Source organism: Mesocricetus auratus, unplaced genomic scaffold (assembly GCF_017639785.1).
Source record: "Mesocricetus auratus isolate SY011 unplaced genomic scaffold, BCM_Maur_2.0 Super-Scaffold_6730, whole genome shotgun sequence".
Lineage (NCBI taxonomy): Eukaryota > Metazoa > Chordata > Mammalia > Rodentia > Cricetidae > Mesocricetus > Mesocricetus auratus.
The window spans coordinates 87,291,810-87,319,099 of record NW_024429184.1 but is presented as its reverse complement, the minus strand read 5'-3'; the positions used below and the strand labels follow the sequence as shown (position 1 = coordinate 87,319,099).

Below are 27,290 nucleotides of genomic sequence, written 5' to 3'. Positions count from 1 at the left end.
GGCAGTCGGCCCCTCAGAGGCAGCCATTTCAACTCCTGAAGCTGGAAGCTGTGCAGCGGCACTGGGCTTTGAGGATAGTGGCACTGCTTTCATGCATTTACTGTTCCTGTAGCAGAATCCCTGGGACTGGATAAGTTGTACAGGAAAATAGTTTCTTTCCTATAGTTAGGAGCACTGAGAAGGCCAAAGTCATGGAGCTGCATCCGATGAAGGCCTTCTTGTTGAGAACCCTGCATAGTACCAAGAAGAGAGCGCCTCAGAGACAACCAAACTGGCATTCACACACTACACTGGAGATTGGCCCATTAGCCCTAACTACAATGGTCCACTAGTGAGGGCAGACCCTCAGGATCTAAGCACCTGTGGTAGATGAAATGTATTTGGCTCCCATAATCTCATAGGAAGTGGTACTATTAGGAGGTGTGGCCTTGTTGGAGGAAGTTTGTCACTGTGGGGGAGGGCTATGAGGTTTCCTATGCTCAAGATACAGTATTTTAGTCAACTTCCTGTTGTCTGAAAGATGTAGGATTCCCGCTATTCTTACAGCACTACATCTGCCTGCACACCGCCATGCTGCCTCTCATGATGATAATGGCCTGAGCCTCTGAAACTGTAAGAAAGCCACTCCAATTAAGTGTTTTCCTTTATAAGAGTTGCCATGGTTATGGTGTCTCTTCACAGTAATAGAATCCTAAGACAGTACTTATCAATTGCCCTACTTGGAGATCAGCTTTCAACACAGGGAGCCGGGGAGGTAAAAGAAGAGGTAAGTCAATGAAACTCTAATCTTTTGTGGGACAGAGTTCCTTAGTATTCTCTGCCACCCATGCTGCCGGTAGGACTTTCTTCTTTCCTCTCCCTTGGGCACTCAACCTCCACAGTACTGTAAAATCAGTCAGTTTTGTTTATCTGAATTGACACAGTATCAACTGCCTTCTAAACGTATTTATATTCATAAACAAATGGCTTAATCAGAGACACTTCTCTGCAATCAACAGCCTTTTCCATGCTTTTTAATGTGCAAATTTTATTTTCTTAAAGTTTCTAACAAAGTTGGCAGCAATGTAAAGAAGGTTTTTCTCACCAAAATGTTTTCTTATTTATTGTAAGATTGTAAAAGCTCTTCAGTTTTCTTTCTCTACTTGCCATTTCTGCCTGGCCAACCCCGCCCATCTATTTTTCAAGACCGGTTACCATCCTGACAGAGATGAGGTATTCTAAAGAGTCACTTGTATCCTTCCCATGACTATCACATTCTTGTAACTACAGAACCTAAGGAATTGGAATTTCCCTAGGAATTTCATGTTAGAAAGAAAAGACATGGAGCTTGATGCCAGTTGGAGTGGCAACTTGTCTCCTGAAAAGATACGTTGTATAGTTCTACCATCTGTCGGATCACTCCAGGAGACATGGGAGGCCAGTGATAACAGTTGGACTGAATACTAACATGGGTTGCTTAGCTATGGTGATGGATAATCTTTGTTACCAGCTACATCTGGAATCAACGATAAACCCAAACTACTGTGCACACCTGTGAGGGATTTTCTTAAGTCAGGCTATTTGATCTAGGAGGCTCGCTATAAACCTGAACCACATTTTCTAGTGGCAGTCCACTTAAAAGGACACGGAAGAAGGAGGCTTTGATTTTCGCCTGCTTGCCTTCAGTCTTCACTTGCCTGCTGGTGAGTTCATCTATCCTGTTCCACGGTCAGTATTAACTAACTAGCTTCTTTAAGATCCCAACATAGACTGAAAAACAACAGCTCTCCAGGAATCCTCATGGGTTCCAGTGACAGACTGGGACTGCAGAGATGATGGACCTTGTGTACTGAGAAACTCTCCAATTCTTGGCCTTTCGGTAGCCAATAGTTTGGTTGTATGGTCAGGGACTTGGAAAGAGCATGATTGGGAATCTGGTGAAAGACATCTGGGGAAGAAGTATGTGGACAGATGTCTCCAAATGGGCAAAGAAGGTGAAGATGCTTGTGTCCCATGTAAATGCTCATCAAAAGATGAGCAGCTGAGGAGGAGTTCAGTAATCAAGTAGTAGGACGGCTCATTCTGTGGACAGTCAGCCTCTTTCCCCAGCCATCTCTCTCATTGTCCAATGGGCTCATAAACAAAGTGGCCATGGCAGCAGAGATGGAGGCTATGCATGGCTTGATGCCATGGATTGCCACTCACTGATCTGGCTACTGATGCTCCAAATGACGCTGTAACAATAAATGGCACACTTACTGAGAGTAAAACTAAGTATTTATTGTAGAAATTACTCACAAGATACCAAACAAGTAACCCAGATGAGCCCAGTAGTTTTCCGCTGCCGAACTGGAAGCCGAAACCCGGAAAAAAGACTTAGACTTCCCCTGTTCAATCTTTTATGCCTTCCCCCGTAACGCCCCCTAGCCATGCCCAAAAGTGGGCCTGGCTAGTGACGTAGTTCACCGCCTACGTACATATACGTCTTTACGTCCGTCCGTATACATCTTTAGTCATGCCTAAAGTGGGTGTGGTTAGCGGTGTGGTAAACCGATCTTTTATTACCTCATCTGTATGCGCCTCTAGTAAGTCGCATGGTTAATGGCAGCATACAGGCTTCCTTCTACAGGCTACGGTTGCTGATGAGTTCCAGATCTGCCAGCAGTAGAGACCAACACTGAACCCCTGATATGGCACCATTTTCTGGGTTGACCAGCCAGTGACCTGGTGACCTGGTTGACTACATTGGACTACTTCCTGTGGTGATATATTGTTTATGATTTAATAAAGCCGCTGGAGATCAAAATGCAAAAGTAGCTACAGCCATAGAGCCAAGCAGTGATGATTTAATCCCAGGACTTGGGAGACAGAGACAGACGGATCTCTGTTAGTTCAAGGCCACAGTGAGCTACATGAAATTGATTCAAAAGAGGAACAGAGTTCACACAAAGGAGATCTCAGCTCTTGGGATCTCACACCTTCAATCCCAGGATCTGAGAGGTATACAAGGAAGAAGTAAAGGGTTTCATGAGAGAATTCGTCTCCAGCCACACTGAGTAGAGGCAGCTGTCTGGGATTACAGTCAGAGGCCTGGTGGAGAGCATTGCACTCTGAGGATTCATGGAGCTAGCCAGATCATCCTTTCAGTATGAATAGAGTGCCGGGAGCGATCATTGGTATATAGGACCTCTCATAAATATTGCCAGCTCTGGAGGGCCCTAAGTAAGGATAGCATAATAACAAGCCATCTTAGTATTCCTGCTGTATTATTAGAGACTAACACTTAGTTAAGTTTCTGTTTCTCTGTGTCTGCTTATCTTCCTGTACAGCATACTTTCAAGGCCTGCAGTCTAGGCTCTCCCACCCTTCTGTCACCTGGCCTGCAGTCCAGACTCCCCTAGCTGCAGACTTGCATCCTTGGAACATATCCTGCCTGTCTTCAAGTGACCCCGAATAAGAACATTCTGTGGCTTAGTTATTAGGCAATGACCCCTCCCTCATTGTCCTGCATTCCTCTCTCCCATCCCCCTATATAAGCTTGTAGGAAATCCTCAATAAATGGAGCTTGATCAGTCATGTTGTCTTGCTCCCATTTCTTGTGTCTCTTGTCCCGTCATTCCAGGTTCCCATGGGCTAGACCTTCATTGTGCCCTGATGATCAGGGCAGTAGAGGTAAAAGCTAGAGGCTTGACTGTTTTGCTTATCTGATCATTATCTTGAACTGTAATATCTATCTCTGGGTTTTTATTATTTGTGTTACAACTTCCTTTGTGGGAAGGACAACATTTTGTCCTTTCTGAAGTAGATACTTATTATGGTTATGAATTTGCCTTTCCTGAATGCAATGCTTCTGCCAAAACCACCATCCATGGTCTTATAGAACAGCTCATCTATTGTCATAGTATTCCGCACGGCATTGCTTCTGACCATGGAACTCACTTCAGAGTGGAGAAGCGCAACCATTGGCCCATGCTCATAGAATCCACTGGTCTTGATAGAACAGTGGAATGGCCTTTTGAAGCATTGGGGGAGGATTCCTCAGGAGGCTGTGTGTTGTATATGCTTTTAACCAGCATTTAACATGTGGCATGGTTTCTCCCATAACTAGGATCCATGTGTCCAGGAATCAAGGGGCGGGAGAGGAAATGGTTCCATTCTCTATCACCCCTAGTAACTTACTAGGAAAATTTTGTCTCCTAAAAATCTAACTTCCTTAAAAAAATGAACTTAAGTTCTGCTAGTCTAGAAGTTTTGGTTTCCAGATGGGGAATGTTGCTGCCTGGAGATACAGCAAACATTTCATTGAGCAGGAGCCATTGACTATCTAACAAAAATCCCAGTGCCAGTGAAAGGATACCACCCTTTGAGCTGTTGATTGGGGGGAACCTGAGAGACTCCCAAACATGCCAGTGTTTGGTGAACTAACGCGAACTTGTCACTAGGGTGGTATGGAAGTGTTTGTTTAATTGTTCAAATGCTGCCTGTTGGTGATGATGTGTCTTGGAAGGCACTGGGAATAGCATTGACTGATAAAGTTTTCCTGAGATTGGAACATTTATTCTCAGAGTCACCTCCTAATATATAGTTTAAGAGGTAAGAAATGTCTGAGTGCACTCAGTCAGGGCCAGCCACCCGATGTCCCAGGAAGAGAGACAAGTAGGGGTCCCTGGTACCTGCCTGGTTGGGAAACTAAACTGCAACTGTGCTTGGATGCTTTAATGGTTTTGTTGCTAAGTAACAAACTTAGCAACAAAGTTTGTTTCATGTCTGCTGTCTCATTTCACTCTTAAAGCAACATAAGGTTTAAACATGCTGCTTATTTAAACCTTTAAACCACAAATAAAGCCATTGTTCTGAGTCTTGACTGGGATACCAGGGAACAGGTTCCTTCTGCAATGAGCTCAGGCTGTCTCCTCAAGCCCACAGAAGTTTCGTGCCCATGGTCAAGACAGAATGAAAGAAAACAGTGTGCTGTGTGATCCTTCCCTGCAAGGAACAGTGTTAATGCTGGATGTTAGTAAATGTGGTGGAACCTCCTTTCAGGGCCTAGACTCTACCCTGATGTAAGGTTGCCTGTGGGAAGGCAGATCAAGGGAATGTCTGCTGTTTGCACACTCAATGTTGTTCCACTTATCTCTCTGATAATGAATATATGTGGCCTGAAAAGTGAAGGAAATCGGTGTGACCAAACCAATGCACCGGAGGCAATCGAGGCCTTCAAAAGTCTGATGCCAGGGCAGTTCTGAGGGGTGGGGTCAGGGCCTGGAGTCTCAATCAGACTCTAGTACTGTGGTTTCTCTGAAGGTCTCAGTCCACATACAGAATCTACTACTGTACATTATGTAGTGTGTATGTCCAGGATTGCATATTTCCACAGACTGTGTCTGTGCATGGCATGCCTGCACATAGTATTGGTGTGCACAAGACTTGCCTGTATGGAGTTTGTCTGCACCCAGTGCACACATATTCTAGGGAATATGGAGCTGATAAATACAGGTCACATGATGAGCCTTAAGGAGGCCGACAGGTACACAGCCCATGGAGGCAGATTGGCAGCCCTATGGTTGCTCTTCTAGTAACACTGGGGGCATCAGGCAGGGGTTCAGGGTGGTCCAATTCACTGAGGTTATGGAATCTCAAGTTAAAAGCAATGATTCCCCCAAAGGTGAGGATGGAGTATCTGCATCACGGGTTTCCTGTTCACACCTTCCTGTCTCTTCCCAGGGAGACTGTACTGGGTGGGACTCATCCCACTGAAGCTGTCCCACATTGTAACCACCCTGTCGCCAGCCAGAGCTGTCAGTCATGCTGCTTTGTGACCATGTCACCGGCATAATCAGCAAGACTAGGTGGCCACAAAGAGATCCGTGAATGAGGTGCTAATTGCATTAAATGGAAAAGAGAGTTAAAGAAAAGACTTCCCTTTTCCACCAGGGCAGTGAAAGAAGTGACAGCTAATAGTTTAAGGCTGGAACAAGATAATTGTGGTACCAGATCTTTGTATGTTCTCAGAAAAAATGCTGTGTTCTCATAATAAATATTCAAAGGCTCATTTTATGTCACGAATACCAGATAACTATTTCTAGTGAGACCATTTGCATTGGCCTTTTTGCGACATTCCAGCCCCAACCTGTGGCTGTCAGAATGAGCTCAACCATGCAATCCACTGAGGCCAGTGTGCTAACCTGAGCGTCTTGGCAGAACAGCAGCAGACTGCCCCAGGTCTCTGCAGGACACTCCAATTTCATAGGAACAGCAGAAAGCATCAGGTATGTGCTCCCTGCCTCCACACTTCATCCAACAAAGAACATGCTTGCTGGTGTGTGTGGTGGGGGGAGGTCTTCAAGAAAGAGTAAGGGAATAAGCCAACACAAAAACAGCCTGCAGCCGGCAACTGCCAGTAAGCCTGCTAAACCCATTTTCTAGCATTAAGAGTAAAACTACCCACTGAGAAAACATCCAATATGCTCTCTAGAACTGGGTCAATGGTCTGTCCTCAGCTGTGAATGACACATGTCAACCCAGATGGGTTCTGATTGTGTCACAGGTCGTTCCTGTCACTCCAGGTGCCATAGGAGAAACCAGCCCCACACGGCTCTAAGGGTGCTTGATTTTGTGGATTTCTGTGAGTGTCCTAATTGGAGCCTTTGGATACCTGACAGCTGACAGACACACTTAGTGTCTCACTCAGCCCCTTGAGGCTCTTTCTTCCCCCTTTTCTTATTTCAGAGCTGGAAATCTAAAGCTTCTGGTGGTTGAACTCATGCAAACACCAAAACCACACACAGACTCAATGAGCCAGAGAGCCCTGGCTCAAACCCCGGGGAGTTTTATGGGCTTTTATTCTTCTCTGCAGGTTTTACAGACAAAACCCCACAGGGGTCTCATTTAGGGTTTTGTGGCAGCTGGGAGACAGGAGGGGCAGCTTTTCCTGCTGAAGGGCCCTCCTCTGCAAACTAAGGGGATCCAGGGGATCATGCTTGCTGTCCACTCTTGGGGTACAAAAGCCAGGGCACGTAGCCGTGCCCTGGGTGCCTGTCCATTCTCCCAGGGTTTATCAGTGCTGCGGAAGTGACCATGACTTTCTCACATAAAGTGTACTAGGACTCATCAGACCACAAAATACGCCCCTGTGTCCTGCTTCAGTGAAACACCACAGATGAGCTGTAGAAAAGCAGAAGAAAACCCCAAACTAACCTTCCAGTCCTCAGAGGGCATGGCTCCTCCTTTACAGCAGACGCAGTTCCCATCCACGACGAGAGAGACTGGTTCACTCTGAAGCCAGAAGCAGATTTCACGTGGGGCCACATTGCAGGGATCCCATGGCAAGAAGGCAGACACACCTGGGCATCTTGCCCTCTCCACGGCACCAGAGAACATGAGATTCACGGGTAAGGAGGGGAGACAAGCCAAGGTTGGGGAGCTAAAGAGAACGAGAACAATAGTCAAGGAGACAGTTTCCAAGGTGGCCGAGGGACAGAGGACCGGTGCGTCCTAGTCTGCTTTCTGTTGCTGGGATACAAAAAACTTTGATTGAAAGCATCTTGGGGAGGAAAGAATTTCTCTGACTTACTGGCTACAGATCATCGTTGAGGGAAAACAAGGCAGGAATGCCACAGAGACTTGCTTCTCCAGGCCTGGTTACAGATCATCGTTGAGGGAAAACAAGGCAGGAATGCCACAGAGACTTGCTTCTCTAGGCCTGTTCAGGCACCTTTCTTCTACAGCCTAGGGCCACCCACCTAGAGCTGGCATGACCCACCATGGGCTGGGCCCTTTGCTGTCAATCAATAGCAGTCACGAAAATGTCCCATAGACATTTAACCAGCCAATCTGATGGAGGCAGTGCCTCAATTGAGATTCTGTCTTCCTGGGTGAATCTAGTTTGTGTCAAGTTGCCAGAAACTACGCAGTGCAGGGCAGAAGGCAGACAGGGTGTGCCTATGTGGACCTGTATAGTTTAATGAATGACTGACTACCTGTTCGCTCCTTCCCAGAATTGGAAAGCTAATTCACATGTCTCCCACACCCTACCCTCATTTACACCTTGAGCTTTGAAAAGGGATAAGAAGACCCCCACCCCCTTATGGTTGCATTTCAGCTACAAGCACAGCATTTTGACCTTCCTGCAGTCGCTGCACAGGTAGGGCAAGGTGTGACCAAGACACTAAAATGTTTTGCCGAGCCTGGCTAGTCTGGGATGTTGCAGAGCCTGTGCTGGCCCTGGGGCGCTTTGTGTTTGGAACTCTGCCACCGTGCTGGTTTTCGATCTGGCCTGAAGCAGAGGCTCTATAAGGAGGGAAAGGAAGGACCATGCACACGGACTCCAGCCTCCTGAAGGTATGGTGCCCAGTGCTGGCAGCTGGCTTGTGCTAGAGGTTCCAGGCTCTGTAAACCTCTAAAGACAGAGTAACTATAATGGAATTGTTAAAGGGACTACAATAAAACTTGAATGTGGATTTCAAGGTCTCAGAGGTATGTGATTTGAATAACAAGATCACTGTTTATCAGCCTTAGCAGTTAGACAAACTCACACGTTGTTCAAACAACAGAGGCAGGCACGCACACACACACCCCACATGCATGCATGCATGAATATATAAAATTACATTTTTTTGGTTTTCATTCTGCCTTATCATTTAAAAGTAGCTGTTTTTAGCATATTGTATTTAGGAATAACTTTTAAAGGCAGTGAGGTTGAAAGAATTACTAAGACTTGAAATTGGATAGAATCTGGATGGGGGGGTCAATGACTTATTTTATTCATTATGTGTCTTCAGGGCCATCTGTGCCCCAGATACTAAACCATTCCCTCACGTTGATTTCATTATTTGTCACAGCTGAAAATGATGGCTCAGATGTGAAGGCATAGTGTAAAAGAGTGACATTTCCATTGTTTTTTTCTTTCTCATTTAAGCCACGACTTCTGACTTTCATTTACTTAAGACTGATTCGCAACCACTGGGTTAAGTATTGTTGCTTGAATTTGGACTACCTCTGAGTATGTTTCCTCCTTCAAAGTTCATGAGATTCTGTCTAGATAGTTGGCTCAGTGGTTAAGAGTGCTTGCTGCTCTTGCAGAAGACCTTAGTTCAGGTCCTAGTACCAGGTCAGGCGGCTCACAGTCACCTGTAACTCCAGCTTCAGGAGAATCTGTTACCTTCTTCTGGCCTTCTCAGTACTTACATGTCAAACCACAGAGGCAGGCACACACACACACACACACACACACACACACACACACACACACACACAGACTGACAGACACACACACACACTGCATGGGAATCAAGATTCACTAGAGATCCCGGTGCTGGTGGCACACGCCTTTAATCCCAGCACTTGAGAGGCAGAGGCAGGCAGATTTCTGTGAGTTCGAGGCCAGCCTGGTCTACAGAGCTAGTTCCAGGACAGCCTCCAAAACAATACAGAGAAACCCTGTCTTGAAAAAACAAAAAACAAACAAAAGATTCACTAGAGTCAGTACAGGTTAAGTGAAATTTACTCAGGAAGAATGCACTTACATAAGAGTCTGGTGACCGTCACAGGTTTCAGCTCCAAGGATCCTCCCAGCTGTGATCTGACCAGCAGCCAGTGAGAGCTCTGGGGTCCGGGACCCCAGATCTAGTACTCTCCTCCATCACGTCCTCACTACAGGTATGGGCAGGGTGGATATCTCACCATAATTCCCCTTTTAGTCTTAAAGAAAAAGATTTAGGCTTGACATGAAACTATATACAAAGATAGCAAATATCAAGTATGCTGTAGGAGAAGGAAAAATAAGAACACACACACCTAAGACCTATTGCCAGTGAAGCAACTAGAGCAAATGACAAGAACTTCCTATCCAGTCCTAGGGTAGAGGCACAACAGAGATTACTATAGAGTTATCTTAAGCTGGAAAGTTTAAGTCTTATGCCTAATATTTCTATCTAGGGAGAGAGAACAATAACTGTGACAGTCTAATCTTCAACCTCATCAAATACCTGAGAAGGAGGGTACTACTACTAGGGTAGGCAGGAAGTGCAGGCGAGCAACTTCCAAAATGTGCAGCAAAGACAGAAACATCAGGCCACCTGGACAGTCACCCAAAGTCTCACTGCAGCGTAGGGGCAACCAGCTTTGGCTAAGGCCTAGAGTATCTGACTGACCAACGCAGAAGCAGGGAGGTAGAAGGGCTGTCTTACCCTGGCTTGGCAAGGTTCAGCAGTCTTCTAAGTTTACCTCCTGCAAGCACAGGAGGACAGCATGTCCAAAGTCAGCCATCGAGGTGGGGACAGTTCTTTGCCAAGAGGCCATTAGCAGAGGAGAGAACAGACTCCAGAAGGAGTGTCATCAGTGTCCAACATTTTTTTGGGGGAAAGCTGGGTGCTATCAGGAGCAATCATGTCTCATGTCAGCAGAGTACTAATATTAAACCTTTTAAATGCCATATTCTTCAGGTCTATGAAGTGTTTGAAGATCAAATATCTATGTATGACTAATCTCATAGATAAGAAACACTGGTGGTAAAAGTTTATAATTTTCAGAAACATGGTTGTACAATGGCTGAAGCTTCCCAAAATAATTTAACCAGGACAATGACTTCAAAATATGTAACTATGTACATAGATATGATTCCCAATAACAGAGATAGAACTGAAATGTCTTGACTAGAGATAGAACTGTAAAGTGTAATATGATAAACTATCCTAAGTTGTGTCAATATACAAAATGTATATACATTGAGATAGTTTTATATTTGTGTGCAAAACATTGTAAACAGAAAGAAGACCCTAAACAGTCAACATACAATAATCTAACAATTTAAGTTATCTATAGCTAACAGTTGCTAAAGCTAGTTAAGTAGAAAATGTGTAAATTCACTCATATCCCATCTTAACCATACCTTTCCCATCCATACCCTGAACTTATCTAAAAGAGATACCCGAGTCTGAGCATCACCTTCCATACCCAACGCTAAGCAACTAAAACCAACCCTATGCAGATGAATACTATCCCTTAACGCTAACAGTAGGGACAAGGGGTGTTGTTTTCTTAGGATTACTTCCTGCTGAAATGGGACAACAAACTCCATTGGGTCCTGTAGGAAAAAAAATTAGAGCAACAAAAAGTCTGGAGAGGACTAGCCGTAACATTTGTAGCTAGTCTCTGAGTGGCAGGTGATGCTTGACTGAAGTTCTTATCTGAAGTTCTGGCCAGAGTGTAATAAGAAGGTGCAGTGTGTCAGCTGGCTGGTCTGGAGTTGTCTCGAGCCTTATAGTCCCAAATCAGTTTTAGAGTGGTGTTTGCTAGTTCAAAGACATCAAGTTGAATCAAGTGGAAATGATGAAGTGGGCCCCATCTTTCCAGAGAGTTCAAAGATTGCTATTAGGAGATTTTTTTTGTTCACTGTGGAGGACTTAAACATTAATATCAACACAGAAAGTTTAACTTCCATAGGTCAACATACAGGGAAAGGTAACAATAAGGATGAAATTAAGAATGAGGAAAATTAGGATTTTATAGAATACAGAGTTAACACAATAGTAGTCTTAGATTTTGTTTTCTTCTGTATTACACCAAAGGATTTTTGATATGAGACAGAAACTCTGGATTTTATTTAAACAAAGTGCATGAATTTGGAGCAGGAGGGCCAAGTTCAACTCTAAAACTAGGTTTGATTTTTATATGAATAGGGACTACGGAAGTTCTAGGAAGCAGGGAAACAGTTTAGTATAAATATTTTACCATACATCAGATTCTTCTATGTATGATGATTCTTTCTGGATAGCTATCCTCTCTTCTTTAGGCATCTACGTGTTCAGTGTCTTTTTGCTTTTTGGAGATGGGTTTTCCCGTTAAGACAAGAACAAAACACCCCCCTACCTTTGTGAGGTTTCCATACAACTCATGGGATATACCTTGTTGGATGACCTATCATTTCTCCTCATCAAGAGGTTTCTCCTTTTTGAACCAAATCTTAATCAACTTTGATGGCATCCAAAGCTTTTCTACTCCTGTAGAAACAAAAACGAAACCCCTACCCCAACGTAACACATATCCTAGTTTGCATTCTGAGGTCAATACATCCTTGAAGTACACCGGCTGATTTAGTTCAGAAGTTTTTTCTATTGCCCAGTATCTTTCTGCAGCTGTTTTTCCTTTCTCATTAGCATTAAGAGAGGTTTAATGTTAGTAAAACATTATATAATCTGTGTTTTGGGGTCTTTGTTCCCTCTGCCTGTTTATAGAGCATTTCCTTTAAAGTTCGATTAGATCTCTCAACTACTGCTTGTTCTGTAGGATTGTGTGGTATACCACTTATATGCTTTATGTTATAATATTTAAAAAACTGTTCCAATTTGCTGGTGACATATGCTGGAGCATTGTCAGTTTTTATTTGTGCAGGTATACCCATAATGGCCATTATCTCTAATAGGCATGTGATAACAGAATCAACCTTTTCAGAGCTAAGAGCAGTGACCCAATGAAACCCTGAAAATGCGTCTATTGTATGGTGCACATATTTTAAATTTCCAAATTCTGAAAAGTGAAACACATCCATTTGCCAAATTTCATTATTATATATACCTTTGGGATTACTGCCTGCTGGTAACAATTTAGTTATAGAATGAACAAGTAGGATATTTCTTTACTGTTTCCTTGGCTTATTGCCAAGTGATGGGAAAATCCCTTTTTAAACCTTTGCTATTTGCATGGCATTTTTAAATGAAATTTGAGGCTTCTAGCATACTTCCTATTAATAAATGATCAATCTCATCATTGCCTTGTGCTAGAGGACCTGGCAGACCGGTATGTGTGTTATACATATATAGAATGAGTCCTATTCCTGATAGTTTCTTGTAATTGTATAAATAATGTAGTTAATTCTGTGTCATCAGGAATAAATTCAGCAGTTTCAATGTGTAAGACGGCTCTCTTTGCATATTGAGGGTCGGTAACTATATTGAGAGGTTCTGTAAAATCCATAAGTACCATGAGAATGGCATAAAATTCTCCTTTTTATACAGCGTTATAAGGGCTTTGAACTACTTTACTTATATTTCCTGATTTATATCCAGCTTTACTTGATTTGTTTGCATCAGTGTTGAATGTAAGGACTCCAGAGATTGGTTTTTCTTACAATGCATAGAAGGATTCAAATTATTTTCTTTATGAATTTTATTTTCTCATTTTTGGGATAATTGTTGCTAACGGTTCTCAAAAAGTTACTACAAGCCCTTGGCCAGTATTCATTATCTTTCCATAGGGAGGAAATTTCCTCATTAGTTAAAGGTACTATAATTTCTGCTGGGTCCCTTCCTGTCTGTTGACAAAGTCTAAATTTACCTTTTAAAATCAAATCAGAGATCTTTTCTATATATGTTCTTAGTTTTTTATTTTGTTTATGTGGCAGAAATATCCATTCTAATATGATATTTTCCCTCTGCATCAAAATCCCTGGAGGGTATTCTCTAGATGGTAATATAACCAGAATACAGTCTAGTTCTGATCCACACAATCCACATGTGCTTCTAGTATTGTCTTTTTACCCATTCTAATTCTTTTTCAGCTTCAGTTGATAATATTTGTGGACTATTTAAGTTCTTGTTCCGTTTTAGGGCCATTATTAAAATTTTCAAATCATGTCCTTCTACTCCAATAATAGTCTGTAGTTGAGAAATCTCTCCTAGGAATTTTTTTTCAATTTTTTTATTTTAAATAGCTTGTTTTACATGTCAATCCCAGTTCCCTCTCCCTCCCCTCCTCCCGCACTCCCCTTCCCCCCCACCCTCCCACCCTATTGCCAAATCCTTCCACATAGGGGATATCAGAGTCTGTCATTTTACTCTGGGTAGGGTCCAGGCACTCCCCTAAGAGTCCAGGCTGAGAGAGCATCCCTCTTTGTGCTATAGGCACACGAAGACTGTTTGTATATCAGGGATAGACACTGATCCACAGCTCAGGGCCCCATAGGTTGCCCAGGCCTTCTCGCTGACACTCACATTTGGGGGGTCCAGATCAGTCCCATACTGGCCTCCTCACTGTCAGTCTGGGATCCAAGAGCTCTCCCCTGTTCAGATCAGCTGTCTCTGCTGGTTTTGCCAGCCCATTCTTTGCCAATTTGCTCATCACTCCTCTCTCTCTGTCACTGGGTTCCTTGGGTTCAGTTCAGTGATTAATTGTGTGTTTGCCTCTGCTTCCATCAGTCACAGGATGAAGGCTCCCGGATGGTTATAGACATCAAGTTCATTATCAGGAATGGGCATTCGAGGTGGTCTCTCCACTATTGCTTAGCTTGCCAATTGGTGTTATCCCTTTAGATCACTCGAGGTCGCTCTGGTGCCTGATCTGTATTCGATCCTATGATTCCCTCTTCCCCCTTTTCTACCCCCACCCCCTCAACTTCCTTTTCCCCCATGACCAACTCTCTTCCTTTTCACCCCCTCTCTTCTTCTCAGGTCCCACTCCCCCCACTCCTCGCCATGTTCCCCATCCATTCAGGGGATCTTGTCTCCATCCTCTTCTCTTGGGTACTATGCATATATGCATATCTTTTAGGTTCTTTCCTGTTTCCCAGACTCTCTATCAGTGGAAGTGCAAACTTCTTCTAGGAATTTTTAAAGATCATTAAGAACCATCTTTCCTGATCTGTACTTTTTGTGGTCTACTTTTCTGTAGACCTATTTTATATCCTAAATAATTGATAGACTCTCCTCTTTGTATTTTTTTTCTGAGTCAATCTGTAATCCCCAGTTAGGTAAAACTTCCTTTATTTTCTCAAACATTTTTTTCCCAACATTCCTATGGTAGAATCAGCCAACAATATATCATCCAAATAATGATAAATTATATATTGTGGAAATTGTTTACGAATTATTTCTAGAGGTTTTTGCACAAAAAATTGGCACAGGGTGAGACTATATAACATTCTCTGTTGCAAGACCTTCCATTGATACCTTTTAACTGGCTGAGAATTGTAAATAGGCACTGTGAAGGCAAATTTTTCCCTATATTTTTCTTGTAAAGGTATAGTGAAGAAGCAGTTCTTAAAATCAATAACATAGTAGGTCATTCTTTAGGTATCAGAGAAGACAAGGACATACCAGGCTGTAGAGAGCCCATTGGCCAAATTACTTTGTTGATGGCTCTCAGGTCTGTAAGCATTCTCCATATTCCAGTCTTCTTTTTGTAACAAATACAGGAGAATTCCAAGTACTGGTAGATTCTTCCATATGTCCAGCATTTAGCTGTTCCTGAACCAGCTTTTCTAAAGCCTCTGGCTTCTCGGAGGTCATAGGCCATTGTCCTACCCAGACAGGGTTCATCTGTTAGCCATTTTAAGGTTAGGGCTTCTGGTTCCTCTGTATGTATGGCATTTGTATTCTGTTTATGTACAGCCAGGTGGTTCGTATCTGTTTTCTGTAGTGCTTTAGAATATTTTTCCGCAACCCATGAGCTCGTTTATGATTCATATCTTTTACTGGAGGAATGTTAATCTGGGTATTCCATTGCTGTAATAGATCACGACCCTGTAGATTTATCACTATATCTGCCACATTTGGCCTCAGTCTTCCTCTTTGTTCTTCTGGCCCTATACATGTAACACATCTTGTGCTCTGTTTTACCTGAGATAGGGTTCCAATCCCTAAGAATTGAACATTTACCTCTTACAGGGGCCATCTTCAAGGCCATGAGTTTTGAGTTTATAATGACAGTGCCTTTGTCAACAATCCCCTCAATCACCCTGTTATTCATTTGTACTCTTAATTTAGGCCTTTGATCATTTATAGAAGTTTGCCAAAATATATGTGTTTTGTTTCCTCCATTTGCATTTGATTCATCCTCCATAGCTAATCTATCATCCCGAACGGAATGATTTTTTACAATAGGCACTGGATTTTCTAATGGTCCTGGAGAAGATTATCCTCCATAGTGACTGGGAATGACGAGACCACTTTTGACATGGAGGCCTTCAAGAGTCTCCTCAAGGAGTTTCCTGATTGTAAAGGGTTTCCTTGCTTGTCTCTGGTCAATCTACATTCATTGGTCCAGTGTCGGCCTTTGTCACATCTTCTACATAGTACAGAAGGTTGAGGCCTTCTGTTTGATTCATTCCTAGAAGGAACATTATTTCTAGGAATGCCTTGCATACAATTTCTTCTTAGATGTCCTATTCTACCACAGTTAAAACATCTGGCATTTTGATATCTTTTTAAACCTTTGGAGATTACTTCTACCCAAGCTTCTGTGTCATCACAGTTAAGACATCTGGTATCTTGATGTCTTTTCAAACCTTTGGATATCGCTTCTCCTACCAAGGCTTCAGTGTCATGATTGTTATACTCAATGTTGGCCGAATACAGGATCCATTCATCCAATGGTGCTGATCTCATCTTTAAGGGCCAAAGCACCTTTTTGCATTGTGGATTCACACTCTCTTAAGCTGGAGATTCTATGAATATTCACCTAGAATCTGAATCTGCTACCTGTAATTCTACTGCTCTGGACAATCTTTGTAAAAATTCACTATATTGTTCATTCAGTCACTGCTTGACCTAGGTATAGGGTTCTATTCTCTCCCCTGGTTCATGAACCTTATCCCAAGCATTCAAAGATGCTTTATGGCATAAATACAAGATGTGTTCAACATAAGTAGCTTGAGTCTCTTGGTCAGCATAAAGATCCTCACCAAGAATTTTATCTTGGGGAGCTTTATAACCTTTCTTTAAGCCTTGAAGTTTGAGGACTTTTTCTTCTTCCCTCCATAAATCCCTCCATTCTATTTGAGATGAATTTTCAAGGACAGTTGCTATTAATTGGCCTTGGGGGGCACCCTATCACTCTTTGTCCATGACTCTACTAATTGCCTCACACATGGTGAGAGCATGCCATAAGAGACTGATGGGGGAAGTCCTGTACTTTTGTTAATAAAGCACTGTTGGCCAATAGGAATCTAGATAGGTGGGACTAGGGGTCCAGGAGGATTCTGGGAAGGAGAAACACAGGAGAGTTCGACATGTAACGCCATGGGGTAGGAAGCCTGGAACTATTCTCCGGTAAGAGAAATACTTAGATTAACAATTATGGGGTAATTACTTAAGTCAGAGGTAGCCAGTAAGAAACAAGCAAGGCCAACAGCTTCATAATTAATATAGCCTCCTGTATGTTTATTTGGGACTGATGCGGCTCTGGAACCAAGCTGGCGGGAAGGCTTCTCTCAAAGAAAAAGCTTCTCTTAACATAATGGTGATCAGGAGTGGGATTGAATTTCCACGTAGAATGACAAAAGCTTTAAAGGAATTTTAGAAACAGAAGAACGGAGAGAAGCACAGATTTTTGGTAGCAGCATTTTCTCAGGTGGGCTCTGTTTTGCTATCGACAAGCCGAGATTCACGTGGCTCGCTTACTGGAGTCTTCCTGACTCGGCATAAAAAGAAAAAAAACCCAGCAAGGTTGTTTTAAGAGACTCTGCTAATGATTGAAAGGTGTGTACGTACAGCTGGAAGTGGCAGCATTTGCTGGATGTCAGCATGGACTGAGGCGGTAAGCTGGAGTCACGCTTACGCCCGCCATCTTGAAAAAAAATGTCAGTTTAAAACAGCCGCGGGTTTAACAGATAAGACACGTGGCCAGAAAAACATAAAGATTTACTGTAAAGTCAGACTTGGATAAAGGAAAGCCTCTAAAGGTTTACAGTGTGTTTAAAAATATACGTGAGATTGAGAGAGAAAATGAAACAGCAAAGTGGTATATAAATACAAAAGCCGGCATTGTGGTGGCGCACACCGGTAGGATTTACTCCAGAGGCAGAGGCAGACAGATTTCCAAAGAGAAACCCTGTCTCAGAGAAAAATAAATAAAAGTAAAATAAATAAAGTAATAATAGATAAATAAATAAGCCATGTAAAGATGGAAAATACACAGAGAGTCTGGATACTGTACGCTATTGTGTTTTTCAGTTTTTTTTATTGCTAAGGAAGGAACAAATGCTAAAGTACACTTCATTATAAATGCTGCTGAATTCATTCAACTTATATCTTTTAAAAATGCCTTGACTTCAAAATTTAAGTATAAGGATGTGTTACTTGGAAAAGGAGATTTTGCTTATGTTTCTACAGAAAACGAAAAGCTGAGGATTCCTTCCAGGCTTCTGTGGTTTGATGAACCAAGACCCCCGGAAGCAGTGGACCAGGTGTTCCAAAAACTGAAACAGCTAAGATGATGCAGTCTTACAGACCCCGAAAATATGGACTTATACAGGTTTCTGAGTTTTGTGATGATCCCCATGGTATAAACAGCGCCCCCTTCCAGCATGAAGCAGTTTGGAATGAGCGGCGTCCTAATTCCCATCTTGTTTATAAATCTTTGTTTTCATTTAAATGGGATTGTTTATAATTGGTTAATGATCACAACCAATCTCTTTTTAATGGTAAAAAGGGGAATTATGGTATGGATATTGTTTTTCATTCATTGATACAAATTCAAGGTCAATTTTGTGATGTGCATATTTCTCCTCTTGATTAAGCATTGTGCTTATACTGATCTTTTAAAACGTAATGCTTAATTGAATACAGACTATAGATAGTTACTTATAATAGAATTTATAGTTAGGTAAGTTAGGTTTTCTAGATATACAGAAATATATTTGAGCTAGACAGTCAAATCATCAGATGGAACAGGTTTTTTGTTTGAGTATTTCAATGTTGGGCTGGAGAGATGGCTCAGAGGTTAAGAGCACTGACTGCTCTTCCAGAGGTCCTGAGTTCAATTCCCAGCAACCACATGGTGGCTCGTAACCATCCATAATGAGATTTGGTGCCCTCTTCTGGCGTGCAGACATACATGAGGCAAGATGTTGTATTCATAATACATAAATAAATCTTTAAAAAAAAAGTATTTCAATGTTATGTTCCACTTTTTCTGTCCTGTATGTTGAATCAGATGTGGAACACATTTTTCCTGAAACTAATTCAATGTTATGTTACATATTTTACATTCTGTTTGTCAGATCTCCATTGCCATTTTCAATATTCTGAATCCTTTTTACCAAATTCTCCCTACCAGTCTGTAAAGAATTTTCTATTGTCTGAATCCTTCTTACTAAGTTCTTCCTACCAGGCTGTAAGGAATTTTCTGTTGTCTGAATCCTTCTTACCAAGCTCTCCTTACCAGTCTGTCAAGTATCTTCTATTGTCTGAATCCTTTGTACTAAGTTTTCATAGCCAGTCTGTGATGACTGTATGATTTGTATAGGTTACTCATTTTTTCCCTATTGCTAAACCCTTTCTTTAATGATATTATATGGATTACCAAACTGACAGTCACTACGGCAGATAGAAAGTATATTCCAGGTAGGTCTTCAACCTCTTCTAACATCTCATCCATACAAGAAACAAAAATATTCCTAAAGTCCTGCATTGTAAGATTATCTGCCATAGGTATAGAGTAGTTAATCTTATTTATTATTGTTAGTTTAAAATAAAAAGAATGTAGCACCTACTTTCAGTAGAAACCAAGTGTTCTTTAATGTCGATAATCTTTTTTGTTTGTTTGTTTGCAGGTTAAGTGAAGTTTATTTGGGGAGAATGCACTTACAAAAGAAGCCACAGGTTTCAGCTCCAAGGATCCTCCCAGGCTGTTTCCTGTGACCTGACCAGCAGCCAGTGAGAGATCTGGGTTTTGGGGCCCCAGATCTAGTCCTCTCCTCCATCATGTCCTTACCTGTGACCACACCCAGTTGGGCATGGTCAGTGCTACAGGTATGGGCGGGGTGGATATCTCACTACATACACGTACTTGAAAAAGTTTATAAGATTATCTAATGATGACAAATGTTGGCAAGGATGTAGGGAGAAGAAAACCAATTCACTGTTGGTAGGAATATGGACTTGTACGATTACTATGGAAGTCAATGTGGAGGACCCTTAGAAAACTCAGAACAGTAAAATAACTACCATATGAGCCACCTGTACCACTCTTAGGCATGTGCTCAAGGGACTCTGTACCTTACCACAGAGCTGCTTGTTCATCCATGTTCCTTGCAGCTCTATTTATAGTAGATAGAAAATGGAATCAGCTTAGATATCCATCAACTGATTATAAAAATGTCCCACAAATATACAACAGAATTTTACTAACCTATAAAGCAAACCAAAATTTTCAGGAAAATCGATGGAACTGGAAAAAAAATTATACAAAGTGAGGAAATCCAGGCCTAGGAAGGCAAACAGCACATTTCCTTCCTTCCTTCCTTCCTTCCTTCCTTCCTTCCTTCCTTCCTTCCTTCCTTCCTTCTTTCCCTCCCTCCCTACCTCCTTCCCTTCCTCCCTCCACAGTGAAGCCCTGGCTTCACTGAGGACCAGGCTGGCCTTGAACTCACAGAGATCCACCTGCCTCTGCCTTCTGAATGCTGGGATTAAAGTGTTTGCCATCACTGCCCAGTTTATATATTCTTTCTTACATGTGGATAATAGCTTCAAATTCACGGATTTTTAGATATACATTGGAGTGAGTGGAGAGGCGAGGTGTACTGGCTGGTTTAGTGTCAACTCAACACCAGCTAGAGTATCAGAGAAGGAGCCTCAGCTGAGGAAATGCCTCCATGAAATCCAGGCATTCTCCAATTAGTGACCAGTGGGGGGGGGAGGATCCAGCCCATGGTGGGTGGTGCCATCCCTGGGCAGTGGTCCTGGCTTTATAAGAAAACAGGCTGAGCAACCTAGGAAGCAGCACCTATCCATGGCCTCTGATTCAGCTCCTGTCTCCAGGTTCCTGCCCTGTCTGAGTTCCTGTTCTGACTTCCTTCAGTGATGAACAGCAATGTGGAAGTGTAAGTCAAATAAACCCTTTCCTCCACAACTTGATTTTTGGTCATGGGGTTTCTTTAACAGCAATACATCCCTAACTAAGACACCAGTACATAAGGAAGGAAGGGGGAGGCCATTAGTAGGAGAGTTGGGGGATGGAAAACACAAGAGAAATAAAAGTAAGGCCAAAGGAAATACCAGGCATGGAAAGTTTAAGTGTGTTTGGAGTGGGAGGTTGGGGGAAATGTGGAGGAACAGAGGAGGGTTCATGAAAACTTAGGGGGCATAAAAAGCCTAAGGAGAAACTTACTGCTTTATAGACTAAAACGTAAGAAGAGTTTGAAATGGCAGTATCCTTCAGAGGTGCATAACGCACCTCCCAGAAGGCATTGGCTTTTGAATAAAAACTACAGTGTCAGGTGCAGTGTAGCAGGTTTTCTTTGACATCCAGTCCCCAAACCATGACACAGAGACTTTCTGTTAATTATGAAAGCTTGGCCTTAGCTTAGGCTTGCTTCTACTTAAATTGACCCATTTCTATTACTCTACGTGCTGTCATGTAGTTCACAGCTTTTATCTCCTGCATGTCCTGCTTCCTCTGCACTCAGCCTCCTCTGCCTTTCTCCTTCCCTGAGATTTCTGTATCTCCGGAAGTCCCACCTAATCTCTCCCTACCTGGCTACTCTTTGTTGGGCCAATCACAGTGACATATCATACAGTGTAAAGGACTATTCTGCAACAGTGCAGGATACCTCCTCATGAGTTGTTAGCCAGAGAGACGCAAGTGGCCTCCAAAACAACACAGGGTATTGGTATCTCTCTTAATTGACCATGGAAATCCAGACAGCAAGACCTTCCTACTGAAGATACCATACCACTTTGACTACAGGACACAGATAAATCAAGTTGGAACTGAACTGGAAATGCCTTTTCTGCTTAGCTGTTTTCATAGTTCCTGAAGGTGCTACTCAGACTGCTCTTATAAATAACATTTGATTCTGACTGGGAGATAAAAATACAAAATGACTAACTATAAAATTAGGCTTGTGGTAGGGTTTTCTTTTTAGCTACTGTGTGTGTATGGGTGTTTTGCTTGCATGTATGTCTTTGCATCCTGTGTGTCTGGTATCCAAGGAGGGCAGAAGAGGGTTTTGGATTCTTTGGAAATGAAGTTTGATGGTTGTGAGCTTCCATGTGGGTGCTGGGTCCTGAGTCCTCTAGAAGAACACCCAGTGCTCTTTACCACAGAGCCATCTCTTTCTGTCCCTTCTCTCTTTCAGTATGAGACTTTCACGATGCACATATCGGTCTCTTAGATGTTATTCTGAAGTTTCTTTGCTTCATTCATTTTTGTTATTGTTGCTACTAAATAATTCCAAATGCCCTATTGGTGACTTTTTTTTCTTCTGTTGATTGGGTGTTCTTCTGGAAATCTCACTGTGATGGGAAGACTTTAGTTATTGTATTCAGTGGCTTAAGAATTCCTGTTTCCGCCGGGCGTTGGTGGCACACGCCTTTGATCCCAGCACTCGGGAGGCAGAGGCAGGCAGATCTCTGTAAGTTCGAGACCAGCCTGGACTACCAAGCGAGTTCCAGGATGGCCTCCAAAGCCACAGAGAAACCCTGTCTCGAAAAAAAAAATTCCGGTTTCCTTCTTTTTTGGTACTCTGTCTCCGGGTTAATAATCTCACATTATTTTTCCATCATTTTATTTAGTTACTCATCTGTTTTCTCTTGCACAATATGTTTCTCTTTTTTTTTGGATTTTCCAGACAGGGTTTCTCTGTGGTTTTGGAGGCTGGTCTAGAACTCACAGAGATCCTCCTGCCTCTGCCTCCTGAGTGCTGGGATTAAAGGCGTGTGCCACCAACACCCCACAATATAGTTCTTTAAAGTAAGCATTTTGAACTGTCAAGTACTTCATAGGCCTGTGTGGTTAGGGTCTCAGAGCTAACTGGCTCCTTTAGTTAAGCTATATATGACTTCCTGTTACTTTCTGTGTCTTGTTTCGTGCTTTACCTCTCGCTTTGGGAAGCCAGCCATCTCTCACAGCCCCGAAGCACAAGGAAAGGCCATTACTCACCAGCCTAGCTGTGAATGTGAGGTGTCTCTTCAATCTTTTGAGGGGGCTGAGTTACCCCTGGGTTTATGGTATAGTTTTTCTACCAGAGTTTTACAGCGTCTCTTTTTTAGGAGCATGTGATCTCTTGCTCCCTCTGGTGTCTATTTGTGGCGCTACAGGTCTTTTGGGATAGTAAACTCCTGTGTTCTGTGTCCTCCAAGGGTCAACAGTAAAGACAGTCCCTGATTTACAAGAGTTTGAATGAAAAGGTCTCTACCAAGGTCTGAAAATGGTAGGCACTGTCGAGTTGTGGCCTTTTCTCAGGGCAGTGACATACAGTCAGGTGTTGTGGAATATTAGTTGAAGATGTGTTACATTGGTTTATGCTGTGGAACTTTTGTTTACTGATACAAAGATGTATCACATTTGGTCACCTCTGTGAGGCTGTGTTACCTTGCCTGTCTAAAACACCTGATTGGTCTAATAAAGAACTGAAGGACCAATAGCAAGGCAGGAGAAAGGATAGGCGTGGCTGCAAGGCAGAGAGACTAAATAGGAGGAGCAATCTGGGAAAAGAAGATCAGGGATGGAGAAAAGGAGAGGAGGATGCTAGCAGCCAGCCACGCAGCCTCACGGCCAAACATGGAATAAGAAGTAAAGATACACAGAAATAGAAAAAGGTAAAAGCCCACAGGAAAAAAAAGGTAGACAGGATAATTTAAGAAAAGCTGGCTAGAGATAAGCCAAGCTAAGGGTAGGCATTATAACTAGTAATAGGAATTCTTGTAATTTAGCCAGGCAGTGGGGGTGCACACCTTTAATCCCAGCACTCCAGAGTCAGAGGCAGACAGATCTTTGTGAGTTCAGGACCAGCCTGGTCTACAAAGTGACACAGAGAAACCCTGTCTCAAAAGATCAAAAAAAATTCATGTAATTTATTTGGGAGCTGGGTGGTGGGCCCCCAGAGGATCAAAGATTAAAAAAAAGGAAGCAAACCCAACTATAGGCAGACACTAGTGACACTGGACATGGCAGAGAGAGGAGTTGCATCCCTATGACATTCGTCAGCTGTGTGATAACTGCAATAAGCAACCGGTCCTACGTGGTGTCCTGCCTAGTGAAGCTGCGCTGCTTGGTACCTTAGAAGTACTGGGTGAAGGTGATGGTTAGTGCTGATTGCCAACTTGACAGAATCTGGAATCACCTAGAAGACAAGCCTCTAGGCACTCCAGCCAGACACAGCCTCTGGGTATGTCTGTGTGGGATTATATGGATTCCGTTAATTGATGTGGGAAGAGTCACAGTAAGAGTGGGTGGCACCATTCCCTGGCCTTGGATCCTGGCCTCCATCAAAAGATGGCGGGTGGTATATGGCGGATTCCAGTTCCTGCTGCCTTGACTTCCCCAACAGGACAGGCTGCATCTTGAGCTGTGGGATAGGTAGAGTCCTTTCTTCCGTCACTTGCTTTTGTCAGAGTACTTTTTCATCAGCAACAGAAAAGTAACTTAGGCAAAGGACTTTCAAGTTATTTTTGCAACTGTTCCTTGTAGTCTTACCAATCTGGGCTCAGCCACCCATCAATCAAAGGGATAGTAATAATGAAGGGCAGAGATGGGATGTGTCCAATGTGGCTCCTGCGTGAAGATGAACAAATGAGGAGAACCTGTGACCCCCCACGTGTATCTTCAGGGAACAGACGGAGGGTTGTGTTCAAACAAAGGGTGTGTTCGTAACCCAGCAGCTCCAGGCAAGGGGTAGTCCCACCCATCACTGACCCATCACTGCCTTCAGTTTGTCCTGCAAGATGGTCTGGCTTGTCAGTGTCACTACATGAAATTTCTTCAAGATGGCTCTCCTGTAGCGGACACCAGGCTCAGGCCTTCCCTTCTCCTGGTGTGAGATCCTCGGGTGATTCCCATGTCTTTAGGACTATTGTTTCAACAGTCTGATCGCCAAGGGAAGAACACAACTTCTGCTGTTGTAGGGAATCCGGTTCTCTTTTGTGGCTTTTTAGTCTGATTTTGAAGATGGACTCAGGCTGACTCAGTAGCAAAGGTGTTTGCTGCACAAACCTGATAGGCACCAGGCCGTCTTCTTCGGGCCAGCAACCAGCTCCCAAATCATGACATGGAGACTTCTTAGTAGTTTTGCATTCTCATCCTAGCTTAGGCTTGTTTCTGGGTAGCTCTTTTAACTTAACCTTTTCTGCTCTTTGCCTCAGGGCTTATTACCTTTCTTACTTCTCTGTATCCTATTTTCACTGCTTCTTCTCTATGTCTGTCTGTCTGGTAACTCCTGGCTCCTGGCTCTGGGTATCTCCCGTCTCCCTTGTTCTCTCTTCCCTCATTCTTCTCTGGAGCCTAGATTTCTCCTTCTGTTTATTCTGTCTTCCTGCCAGCTCCACCTATCTTTTCTCTGCCTAGTTATTGGCCATTCATCTTTTTATCTGACCAATCAGGTACCTTAGGCAGGCAAGATCAAACAAAACACATCTTTACACAATTAAACACACATCCTTACATCATTAAACAAATACAGCATAAACAAATGTAACACACCTTTACACAGTAAAAGTAATATTCTGCAGCATAAACAAGTGTAACACATCTTTGCCTAGTTAAAATAATATTCCATAACATTGATGGCTTGAGTTCAATCCACAGAACCCACATAAAGGCAGAAGGAAAGACTTGACTCCATAAATTGTTTCTGAATGCCACAAGTACGTTGTGGCTCATGTGACCCCCCTACCCCTGTCACACAACAATAATAGTTAAATAAAAATTAGACTGGGTGGTGGTGGCATATGCCTTTAATCCCAGCACTTGGGAGCCAGAGGCAGGCAGATCTCTGTGAATTTGAGGCGAGTTTGGTCTACAGAGCTAGTTCCAGGACAGGCTCCAAAGCTACATAGGGAAACCCTGTCTCAAAAAAAATATTAGCCTTTCTTTGTGTTATTTATCTGGATTCTTAGCTTGTTGGGGATGGTCTGGGGCTGGGTAATTGCTTTTGTTACCCTTTCCTCCTAACCCATAGTGTGAGTGCACCTCCATCCACATTGGCCAGGCAGGTGTCCAGATTGTCAGCACCTTCTGGAAGCTCTACTACCTGGGCATTCAATCTGATGGCCAGATGGCTAGTGACAAGACCATAGTGGGAGGGGATGATCCTTCAATATCTTCAATTAGACAGGTGCTGGCAAGCATGTGTTAAGGACAGTGTTTATAAGCCTGGAACCCACAGTTATTGATGAAGCTCATACTGGTACCCACTGCTAGGTCTTCCATCCTGGGCAGCTCATCACAGGCAAGGAAGATGCAGCCAATAACTATGCCCGTGGCCACTATACCATTGGCAAGGAGATCGTTGACTTTGGCTTGGACTGAATTCACAAGCTGGCTGACCGGTGCACAGGTCTTCAGGGCTTCTTGGTTTTCCACAGCTTTGGTGGGGGAACTGGCTCTGGGTTCACCTCCCTGCTGATGGAGCAGCTCTGTTGGTTATGGAAAGAAATCCAAGTTGGAGTTCACCACTTAATGGGCCCTCCAGGCTTACACCATTGTTATGAAGCCTTGAAGCACTCTGATTGTGCCTTTATGGTAGACAGTGAAGCCATCTATGACATTTATCATAGAAACCTTGATACTGAGTGTCCATCCTATACTAATCTTTTTTTTTTTCGAGGCTGTCCTGGAACTAGCTCTTGTAGACCAGGCTGGTCTATAACTCACAGAGATCTGCCTGACTCTGCCTCCTGAGTGCTGAGATTAAAGGTGTGCACCACCAACGCCCAGCTCCCTATACTAATCTTAACTGCCTTGTTAGCCAGAAGTGTCCCCTGTCACTGCTTCCCTCAGATGTTACAGGCCCCGAATGTTGATCTGACAGGATTCCAGGCTAACCTGGTGCTCTATCTCCATATCCTCTGCCCCCTGCCCCATGTGCCGCTGTCATCTCTGAGGAAAAGCGTACCTTGAGCAGCTTTCTGTAGTAGAGATCACCAGTGCCTGCTCTGAGTCAGCCAACCAGCTTGTGCAATGTGACCCTTGCCATGGTAAATATGTGGCTTGCTCCCTGCTATGCCATGGTGATGTGGTTCCCAAAGATGTCAATGCTGCTGTTGCCACCATCAAGACCAGACACGGCATCCAGTGTGTGGATTGGTGCCCCACTGGCTTCAAGGTTAGCATTAACTACCAGACTCCCACTGTTGTACCCAGTGGAGACCTGGCCAAGGCACAGATGACTGTGTGTGTATGCTGAGCAACACCACAGCCATCGATGAGGCCTGGGCTTGCCCAGATCACAGTTTGACCTGATATATGCCAAACATGCCTTTGTATAGTAGTACGTGGATGAGGGCATGGAGGAAGGGGATTTCTCTGAAGCCCATGAGGAGGGGAAAGGTCAGCTGGGTGTTTTCTTTGCCGGTTTTCACCCAGCATCTGGCTCCCAA

At 43.3% G+C, this 27,290-nt stretch overlaps 1 long non-coding RNA gene and 1 pseudogene across 2 annotated transcripts in view; one reads left to right on the top strand and one right to left on the bottom strand.

Moving 5' to 3' along the window:
• Positions 1-9,162, bottom strand: part of LOC121138825 — a 36,529-nt gene extending 27,367 nt beyond the window's left edge. The window contains exon 1 of one of the 2 annotated variants that reach the window (XR_005875688.1): positions 7,177-9,162. This is a non-coding gene — a long non-coding RNA (uncharacterized LOC121138825). The remainder of the gene's footprint in view (positions 1-7,176) is intronic. The other variant, XR_005875687.1, reaches the window with a different exon arrangement.
• Positions 9,163-23,887: 14,725 nt separating this feature from the next.
• LOC101824699 lies at positions 23,888-27,290 on the top strand (annotated as a pseudogene).